Raw genomic sequence first — 10,454 nt, forward strand, 5'->3', positions numbered from 1 at the left:
GTTCTTGGAGCACAGCAGAGACATGAGCCTGCATCGGGCCATTGATCATACTTTCATAATTTCTAAGCTTGTTGGCAACAGAGCCCACTGTCTCTCGGCTGGTATCGGCATTAATTGTTGCAATGAAGGTGGTGTATTGAGATGGCCCCAGATTTGCCAGACTCCAACACATTTGCCCTGGGCACCTAACCCTGTTGGGGTCATTATCATGCTGTCCATCCCTCCCAAAGAGTACCTCCAATACTGCCACTTCTCTCAGCTGTTGGATGCCTTCCTCCCCCTTCAGAGGGTCTTCCAGCACATTCTATGGCGGTGATCCTGCATTCTCTCCCTGTGGACAAACCTCCCTCTGGCACTCATGAAATCTACTCCCAGAGGGAAAGGGAGCCTAACTCCCTTACAAAAATCTGATTCATACCTGAGTCCTGGGTAGGGGGTCCCAATTTCCTTGCCTCACCGCCATCCAGTTGCACAGCTGGACCCATAAGGTCCCAGACCCAGAGTAACCAGATTGTACAAGCCTCATATCCCCGCTGTACATAGTCTTTGTGCAGATTACAGAGATTTTCATACATCAGGGATTCAGTGATGATCTCCACTGTTGTCTGTCCTGCGGGTTGTGAGGGTCCTCCTTTCTTATCCTCATCTGGGTGCTCTGGCTTCATCTCAGACCTCCTTGTTTCCACTGGGGCAACTGCTGCTGGCTGTGATTGCCTTTGCAGTTCAGCTGGAACCTGGACAGTTGTAACATCTGTGGGTTCCACTGCTGCACTATCAGACTCTCCCTCTTTGAGGCAGGGGAAGGGTTTTTCACCAGCTGTGGAAATGTACTCCTTCAGCATCTGGCCCATCTCTTTCACTAGAATCCCCACCCAACCTGGGTGGTTCATTTCTGAGATGGGCTGTGGGGCAGGGTCAGGCTCTGGGGCAGCAGCATCCCTTGTCTCTGGGGTAGGTGTCAGTGTGGTTATCCAGGTTAATCTTCTTTTATCTCTGAATGCTAAATAGAAGAGGCCTATCAGCAACACTGACCACTGTATGGTATCTTTAGCATTTAGAGTGGATCTGAACCCTTTGAAAACTGGTGGGGCAGACCCAAAGAGCTGGGTGAAGGGCTGGGAGAAAATTTCCCCCAGTGTCATTTCCTCACAGTAAGTACCATTATTAAAGTAACCCCCAAAACATACACTTAGTGTCTCATAGCTCTGAATCCATGTGCCTGCCTTCCAGAGGAAGTTAAAAATCCATTAATTCCTCACCTTATTAAGCCATAAAGCAAACTGGATAATAGCCACAGCAGCCTTAGCTATGGTTACCCTGTGTTCCCAGGCGTGGCCAGGCTGCTCCTGATGGGGCAGAAGGAAGAGCTCCAGGCCCTCTGTGAGGGTGACTGAGGGCAGTGGGCTGTCAGCAGGGGCTGGCTGGGTGAGCTGCAATCCCTGGGCAGGGAGCTGCAATCCCTGCCCTGGCTGTGGTGGGCTTTGCTCCTTGTGTGGACGAGGGGTGCTGTGGGCAGAGCACACAGAGATTTCAGGGATGTGGGCAGGGGGATTCATGGCCAGCACCTTGCAGCTGATCCCCTTGGCCCCTCCTCTCTTGTGGCCATGGCAAGAGCTGGGTGGGATGGCTCTGGCAGAAAGGTCTCCTTGGATTCCTGCACATCCAGGTTCTGACTGTGGCTCTGTTCCTGTCTCTTTCAGCCCTTCAAGGCCTGAGTGAAGACAACAGCCCCTCCTGCATAAGCATATTTGTTCAGGTGATGTTTGAGGGAAGAGCTGAACTACTTTCATCTGCAGGCTCAGAAGAACCAGTATCTCTTTAAGACCTCCAGATCCCTTGGAAAGTGAGACCACCTGGAGACCAGACGAGATCAGCTGGAGCTCCAGGCACAGCTGATGACTGGCACAGCTGAGCCTGTGGGAAGCTCCCATAGCTCCTGCCTTCTCTCTTGCTGTTGACAGCCCTCAGAACCTGCCCATCCCCTTTCTTCCCTCCCAGCTCATCCCTTTGCTTTGCCTTCCATTAATAAACAGTTTGGCTTCTTTGCTTTACCTGCATCTCTGTGGAGCTGGAACGATGCAAATCCAGAGCCCTGGGACACACAGGCCCCTCCTGCCATTCTCTTCCACACCGTGTTTTGTGCACAGACACAGAGGAACGAGGGCAGATCAGGCTGGAAAGGTCCCTGTGCTAAAAGTCCAGTTCCACAACGCTGTGGAGTTACAGATCTTGCTGAGCACCCTGGAGCCCCTGGACTTTGGAAGAGCAAACCTGAGAATGCTCTGAACCCACCTATGAGGGATTCCATGGAAAGCATCCATGGAGGGCAAAGGAGCTTGGAATGCTGGAAGGTTTCAAGAACAGCTTCCTGAAAGCACAGCAGTGCTCCATCCCTGCACAGGATCAGGAAGAGGGCAGAACCAGAGACCATCTGGGCTTAACAGAGAGCTTTGGGTGTGCCTAAGGGCAAATGAAGCAGCAGCAGGGTGCCTGAGACTCGGAGGCGCGACCGTGCCAGTGCCTGGAGTGCTGTCAGGCAGTGCTGGGATCCCAGGTGTGGTTCTGGTCCCCACAACCAAGGAATGGCAGCCCCAGGCTCAGACCCAGTCAGAAAGCCAACCAAGTGAGACCAGAGGGAGGGCACCCTTCCAGTTTCTCTTGGGCATGGCTGCAAAACAGCCCCTGCTGCTTCTTCCTCTGCCTGTGTTTGGGGTGTGCTGGTGGCAGAGCCAGCCAGGTTGTGCTCTGCCTTCCAAAGCCTGTTGGGAGCCAGCATGAAAAGCTCTGCATGCACAGCTGAGAGTCCTGGAAGGTGCTGGCAAGAGCATCCTGCAGGAACAGGGCTCTGGGCTCTGGCTGGGAACAGCCTGGTTTTGCTGCTGTGACCACAGGCAGGAGTTGAGGCAGGTGAAGAGGCAGCGGGCAGCTTGTGTTTGTAGAGGGCCTGGGGCTGCACCTCTGAACCTCCACCTGGAAACACACTTGGGGGAATACAAGCTAGAGCTGGAGTGCCTGTCCTGAAAGGACCTGAAGTTATTCAGCCTTGCCAGCTTTTCTTAAGAGTGTATTGGTGTTCCCCAGGAAAGCTACACATTTGGGGAAATGCCTTTGGAGGAAAGGGGCTTGCTTCTCAAGGAAAGTGCTTCCCAGGGAGGTCCCAGTGAGGTGGGAAGGGTGATCCAGGAACCATAGGCCTGGCAGCCTGAGCTTGCCACAGAAGAAGGTATTGGGGCAGATCCTTCTGAGTGCCATCCCCTGGCATGTGCAGGGAACCAGGGGGTCTGCTGGAGGGTGGGAAAGCTCTGCAGAGGGACAGGGACAGCTGGGGGTCCTGCTGAGATGTTGAGGGCTTCTGTGTTGGAGTTTGGGGGTGTTGGTGTTGGTGGGGTGTCGGGAAGGAGCTGTCTGCAAGGTGAGAGGTCTAGGCTGGAATCTGAGTCAGTTTGAAGGCAGCATCTGTGGTTTGGCACGACTTTGGTTACTGAGGACAGAAAGAATATCTGTGACTATTCTTGTTCATGGTCCTGATTCTCCTGCAGGGAACAAAAGGGGAGAGCTGTTCTTTACTGGCCACTTAGATATCTGTACCAGGGGGAGGATTAGCCCTTTTGCCATCTACTCATTTGTTTGGGCTACTTTTGTAACACTGAGTGGACTTTAATTTCTTGAGAGCTTTTATTCTTTAAGAGAATTAGGATAATATCATCCCTTCACAGAAAACCATTTGCAAACCAAAGAATGGCTGTTTTTTTACCTCTGTACAGTGTTATTTTAAGTGACTCTCAGTGGATGATGTTAAGGCAAATGAGTTGCTGCTTTGAGACAGAAAGCAGAATTCCAACTCTTCACCTTCTCAGGCCATCCCAATGAAGTTGGGAAGCTGCAAATTTTTGGAACTACTTGAGTTGAGCAACGGGAAGTAAAGCTTTCCTGAAGTGAGGATTCTTAAATGCCAGATTCTTCTGTGCCTTTGCCACTAAGGTGTTTTTGTGCTGAAGGAAATTACTTCAATGAGAAAATAATTTCAGCATGGAGTGAGAGCTTCTGACCCAGACCAAGCGTTGCCAGCAGTTGCTCCAGGTGCTCCTGCCAACAGCCCCTACAGGAAGGAGCACAGTGGGCTTTGGCTCCCTCTGGCACAGAAGCCCCCCGGGGGCACAGGTCTCTGGGGCAGGAGATGGGCACCAGTGCTGCCAGGGCTCGGAGGGTGGCAGGTCTGCTTGGGCAGGGACTCTGCCACACCTGCTGATGTCAGTGCTCCCCGGGCCCCAGGGCCCAGAGCAGCATTCATGCCCTGGCCCACACGTTCCATGTCCATGCCACACCCGTGGGTTTAGGATGGCCACCAGCCAGGACGTGTCCCAAGGAGGCCGAGCCAGCTTCCCTGGAAGGCCCCGTGCCCTTCCCAGTGCAGCTGTGTTGGCAGCCCTGGAGGCTCCTTCTGCTGCCCTGAGCCCACAGAGCAGGGCAGCATTTGCTGATGGTTTGAGCTGTTCCTAAAGACCCTGTCGGGCTGTCTTAGACACTTGGGGTGAGAGATTCCTTCAACCTGGGCCACTTTGGGTGGGCTGGGGGTGGCCCCAGGGCAAGGGGCAGTGTGTGCAGGGGCCCTTTGTGACACGGAGCAGCATGGGCACCGTGGCATAGAACAGGTGTCCAAGGACCCTTTGTGACACGTGGTGACATAGGAGCTGGCAGTGACAAGAGCACACCACAGGTCTCAGAGCACACAACGGAACAGGACAGGACAGAGCGGTGCCGTGAGGAGCCCCCACACAGCGCGCTCGTTCCTATCCAAACCGGAGCCTTTCCAAGGTGTTATTCCTGCAGCTGAGCTCGAGGCCTGACCACAGGACTTGCCAACCCGTGGTCTCCCTTCTCTTCTGCAGGTGCCCTTGAGGGCAGAGTGTGGGACTTGGTGCCCCAGAGGCATCTCCCATCCCTGCTGCCAGTGCCCTCGAGGCCAGACCACAATCCTTGACAGGAGTCTCCTGTCCTTGTGGCAGGAGCCCTCGAGACCAGAGTGCAGGACTTGCTGTCCTGTTGCCTTCCTGAGGCTTCTTACTTGAAGGTGCCTTCCAGGCACCACTGCAGGACTTGCTGACTCTGAGCTTTTCTGAGGCATCTCTCCAGCAAGTAGCCACAAATCCACTAAGAGACATGGAGCAGAGACCCCTAAGAGTGCCCAAGCTGGCGTGGGTGGAGGAGGAGGAGGAGGAGGAAAAAGGCACTGGAGCTGCTCCAGCACAGGAGACCAAAGAGGAGGTGCTGTTTGAGCTGCTGCAGGAGGGTGAGTGGCAGAGCTGGGCCACAGGGATGGTGCCTGCAGCCAGCCTGGAAACATCCCATCCCATCCCATCCCATCCCATCCCATCCCATCCCATCCCATCCCATCCCATCCCATCCCATCCCATCCCATCCCATCCCATCCCATCCCATCCCATCCCATCCCATCCCATCCCATCCCATCCCCTGGGCCATGCCCATGGACAGGGGCCAGGCAGATACCCTGCAGTGGCTGTGCTCCATCCCCTCAGGCATCCCAGGGCTGTCCCCACCTGGGGAGCGCAGGGCTGGGCTGTGTTCTCCGGCCTCTCCCGCAGCCCCTCAGCTCTGGCTGCGCTCGTTCTTTGCCAGGTGCAGCCCTGGAGCGCACACAAGAGCAGGACCCCGCCCGTGGCCTCTTCCGCCGAACAGCGCAGGTACCTGCAGCCACCCCCACCTGGGCTGGGCCTGCTGTCACTGCACTTGGAGAATTCCATGCAACATCCCTGGCTTCTTGCCCTTCTCCTACAGCTGGTTTGCAAATTCATCAAGAGAATTCGGGAGGAAGAGACCAGCACCATGGGAACTGGGCTCAGAGCATACACGCATATCTTCAAAACCAAGACCAGTGCTGCCCTGCTGGATATGCTTGTAGAGGAGGGCTTTTCCAACCCAAAGCAAGTAAGCAGCCTGTGGCCAGGGTTTGATCCTCCCAGGAACTGCTTGGCCTCTCAAGCCACACCCACTGGTCACTGGAAGGCTTTGAGGCCATGGCAGTGTGGTGGGAAGGGAAGAACTTCTCTGGGGACACTGGGGACATTCCTCCTTCTGGCAGCTTTCCAAGTCTTCCTGTGCCTTCTCCAGGTGCCCGCCCTGGTCAGGTACATCCACCAGTGGCTCCTGGCCAATCAGTTTGCTGAGCACAGGCTGAACAGGACCCTGCTGGATCTCACAGAAGCACAGCCTGCTGATGTACTAATGACGCTGCTGCGTGTGGCCCCATCCTGTGACAGGTATGGGGCCCACCTGCCCAGAGAGCTCAGGGCTCCCCAGCCCATCAGCCTGTACAACTTGGCCCAGGTGTCTGACCAACAGAGAGTTCCAGGGCCCTCTGGCTGCTCCCTTTCCCAGCCCTGGCATGTCACCTCCCATGCCTGCTGCCATGCTCCCTCCCTGCCCCTCAGGGGTCTGTCCCCAAAGGGCTGGGTTGCCTGGGTGCTGCCAGTGAGGGACAATGGGCAGAGGCAGAGCTGGAAGCTGGCTCAGATCCCCACTGCTGCCCAGGCCACCGTGCTGTGTCTGAGACCTCCCTGAGACGGAGCTCTAACCCCACAGAGCTGCCATGGCCATGTGGAAGACCATCATGTGCTCGCCCAGGACTGCGGAACCAGTGCTGCTGATACTCCTGGATATGCTGGGGAGCTGGCCAGAGCACAGCATGTGCACCTCTGATGGGGACGAAACGGGTGTCTTTGCCCTGGCTGTGAGTTTCTGTAACTGGCCTTTGCTGGCCCCAAGGCCACCTCTCCAGCAGCTCTCCATCCTCCTTCCCCCACTGCATCTCCCTGCCTCAGGCGCTGGCCTCAAACCTGGCCCAGGGGCAGCTTCAGGCCCACCAGGCCCCCTGCTCCCCCTGTGTCTCTCTGGGCCTCTTCCTGCCAAGCTCGGGCCCTGCCACACTGACACCTCAGCACTGAGCACTGTCTCGGGTGGCTTTGTTCTTTCCAGGCAGCTGTGGTGATGTGGAAGATCCTCCAGGTGCCCTGTGTCCCACATATGGTGACGGTGTATTTCCCCCGCCTCTTTGTGCATCTGCTCCTCCAAGTGCTCTTCAGCACTCTGGATATGCCAGAGGAGGTCATTACCTTCTGGAAGGGATGCCAGGAGCAACATGGCCTTGCCACCAGCCCCAGGAGGTGCTCCATCCTACTCCTCCTGTCCCTGCCACGTGACCTGGGAAGGAGCCAGTGCTCCCAGCGTGACCTGGGCTTTGCTCTGCACGCAGGTTTGCAGTGCAGACCCTGAAGTCCCTGCTCTGCCGAACGCAGCACGAGGATGTGGTGGTGGCAATGGAACACAATCGTGGCTGGGACATGCTGCTGTGTGCTGACACCCACCACTGTGCCGTGAGTCTGCTGGCCAGGTGAGACCCCCTTCTCCCCACTGCCTCTGACATTTGTGCTCTGTGCCCAGGGAGCTCCACACAGATCCTGTGGTCATGGGCCAGAGGGTCTTGTCACCGAGGGACGGCCAAGCAGACTGGAAAAGGCTGGGAGAGGAGGGTGCCCACAAGGAGCCGCCTCCCAAATAGTCCAGGGCCACTTGCACAATGCTGGGGAAAGACCAGACCTGTGTGTGTCAGTCCTGGCGGAGGTTTGTGCCCCTGGCCCACAGTCTTGGTTACTTTTTCTCCTGCCAGGGAGATGTCCTGTGTCTCCATCCCCTTGTGTTCCCGGATCGCTCGCTACCTGCTCCGGCTGCTCAGCACACAGGAGCCACGCTGGGAGCTGCCTGCCCTGGCGTTCCTTGTGGAGGTGAGCCTGATGGCCAGCGCTGCCTTGCTCAGCTGCCTCCCAGCTCCCTGCCCTTCCAGAGCCATAGCTGCCTGGGATGGAGCCCGTGCCCTGCGCTGCTGCCTGGGCCCGGCCCTGTGCGGTTCCGAGCTCCTGCCGGCCGGGTCCGCCGTCACTGCCCTGTGCCTTTCAGGTCCTCGAGTGCCTGGACTTGAGTGAACGCAGTGCTAACAGAGTCCTGCAAATCTTGTCAAGGCAGCTGCAGAGGGAGTGCAGAGAGAGGCGTCGCCTGGCGCTCAGGGCCCTTCTTGATCTCACTGATGATCCCTCAATGGTGAGAAGGGGGCAGTGGCTGAGGCTGAGCTAGGGAATGCAGTTGCTTGGGCTTGGCTGGGCTTTGGGAGCTGGGGCAGCTGCTCCCAGCTCTCCTGCCTCCCGCTTCAGCTGCCCAAGTGCTTCGGGACAGGCCTTTGGCCTTCAGGCCCTGCAGCAGGAGGATGGCATTTCACAAATTTGTGTTCTGCACAGACCAAAAAAATGTGGAGCCTGACTGAAAGTCTTGTGGAGTTCCTGTGGGACACAGATGGAGAGATAGTTATCATGACAGTCATGCTACTCAGCTTTATCATCTTGGACAATGACATGCTGATGCCCAGCCCCATCACACTGCAGCTGGTTGAGGCGCTCCTGCCACTCTTTGACCACGTAAGGCTCGCTGCCCCCAGCCACAGCCACTGGGTGCTACCCGGACAATTCATGCCCTGAGGATTTGCAGGCCTGCGTCAAGCTGAGCCCCATGCAGCCGATTCTGAGGTCTTTTTCCTTCCTTTCAAACAGGACAATAGCCAGGTGCAGGTAATCTCCATACTGCTCTTCCGAACATTGGTGACTCATCCAGCGGAAAAGGCAAAAAAGGCCCTGAAGACACCCCTGCGCCAGAGCCTGCTGCCACTCTTCTTCCACTGCCATGATGAGAATCGTCTTGTGGCACAGGTGAGGACTTGTGGGCTGCTGCTGTCGCCCTGGCAGGGGGCTTGGCTGCCTCCTGCCCTGGTGCCTGCCAGGCTGCAGCCTCCTCCAGGCCTTGGCACAGGGACACGGGTCCTGCGCCCTGGGCTGTGGGGTCATCTCCTCGTCTCTGCTGCTCTCCAGGCTTCACAGGAAACGCTGCTTTGTGTGGCCAAGTTCCTGAAGAGGAGGGATCTTGAAAGACTGCTGAAGAACAAGAAGCTGTGGAAATTCACCGAGTGCCTGGTAAGGATGGCCTGGAAGTCCCAGCATCAGCCTGGAGAAGGCCCCCGAAGGCGGTGCTGAGAGTGCGGGGCGGGCAGCTGTGCCCCTGCCCGCTGCTGCACGCCGAGGCCGCGCAGGCTCTTCTCCAGGCTCCCGTGGGCCCGAGCCGGGTGCCCGTGGAGCCTCGGCCCGGCGGAGCTGCGGGGCGGGCTGGCACCGCGGCTCCCCGGGCAGCAGCCGGCCCTCTGGCCCCTCCCCTCGGGAGCCCGGCGCCAGCGGCTGCTGGCCGCGCCTCAGGGCTGTGCGGGCAGGGGAGGCCGGGGCTGGGCGCAGGCAGCGCCCGGCCGAGGGGCTGAGCCCGTGCCAACCCTTCCTTCCCTCCCGCCGCTCTCTCCAGCTGGCAGAGGACAGGAGCGGAGCGGCCGAGCATCTGAGCCGGGCCCTGCGCTACCTGCAGAGCCCACAGGAGCCCCTGCGAGAGGCGGCCATCAGGTTCATGGGTGAGCCACGAGCCCGGGCTCCCTCCCCGGCCCGCCGCAGCTCAACCCCAGCCCCGCCTGCTGCCCCGGCAGTGCCGGCCGGGCCCGGCGCCGTGGAGCCCCGGCTGGCCTGGGCGCTGCTGCCGCCCTCTGGCAGCCGTGCCCTTGGGCGGCAGCGTGCGGCCAGGGCCCGGGCTGAGCCCTGCCGGGCCAGCAGGCCGTGTGGCCACAGCGCCGGCAGTGCCGCTGGCAGGGAGCTGTGCCGCTGGGGCCGTGACAGGCTCTGTGTTCACAGGGATGGCTGGGCAGTACCTGAGGGGGAAGAAGGAAGAGCTCCAGCTGATCTGCACTGGTGAGTGAGGGCAGCGGGCTGGCAGTGGGGGCTGGTGGGGGCAGCTGCAAGCCCTGCCCCGGCCGCGGAGGGCTCTGCTCCCTGTGCGGACGAGGGGCAGCGTGGGCAGAGCACACAGAGATTTCAGGACCACGTGGAGGATTCGTGGCCAGCAGCTTCAGGCTGGTCCCGTTGTTCCCTGCTTCCTCCTGGCTATGCCTAGAGCCAGCTGGGATGGCCCTGGCAGGGAGCTCTCCTCGCGTCCCCAAAGATTTGGGATCTGACCATGGCTCTGTTCCTCTCTCTTTCAGCCCTTGAACACCTGACAGAGGACATCAGCAGTGCTGTGTCAGACATGGCACTTCAAACATTGTATGTCCTCCGGGCACTATATAGTGAGCAATATTCCATCTTCCAGAGGCTGCAAGATCAATTCCGCAGGGCATGGAGGACACGGCCTCGTCTGTCGGGGCTCGACTGGCTGCGCTGCTGGAGCTCTGCAGAGAGCTGAGCCCACAGGCTGTGTCTGCTGGAGCAACCTGAGCCAGCGGGAATTTTCTGTTTCTTTAAAATTGTTCTTTTATTCTTTTTGTTTTTTTTCTTTAGTCTATGAATATAGAATGTGTTATAATA

General features: G+C 58.1%; 1 long non-coding RNA gene across 1 annotated transcript; it reads left to right on the forward strand.

The window, feature by feature from the left end:
* The first annotated feature begins 9,687 nt into the window (after positions 1-9,687).
* LOC132334882 (uncharacterized) lies at positions 9,688-10,454 on the forward strand. The gene is made up of 2 exons (XR_009488527.1): positions 9,688-9,842; positions 10,133-10,454. It is a non-coding gene; the product is annotated as an uncharacterized LOC132334882 (long non-coding RNA).

The sequence above is a fragment of the Haemorhous mexicanus genome, chromosome 16 (assembly GCF_027477595.1).
Source record: "Haemorhous mexicanus isolate bHaeMex1 chromosome 16, bHaeMex1.pri, whole genome shotgun sequence".
Classification (NCBI taxonomy): domain Eukaryota; kingdom Metazoa; phylum Chordata; class Aves; order Passeriformes; family Fringillidae; genus Haemorhous; species Haemorhous mexicanus.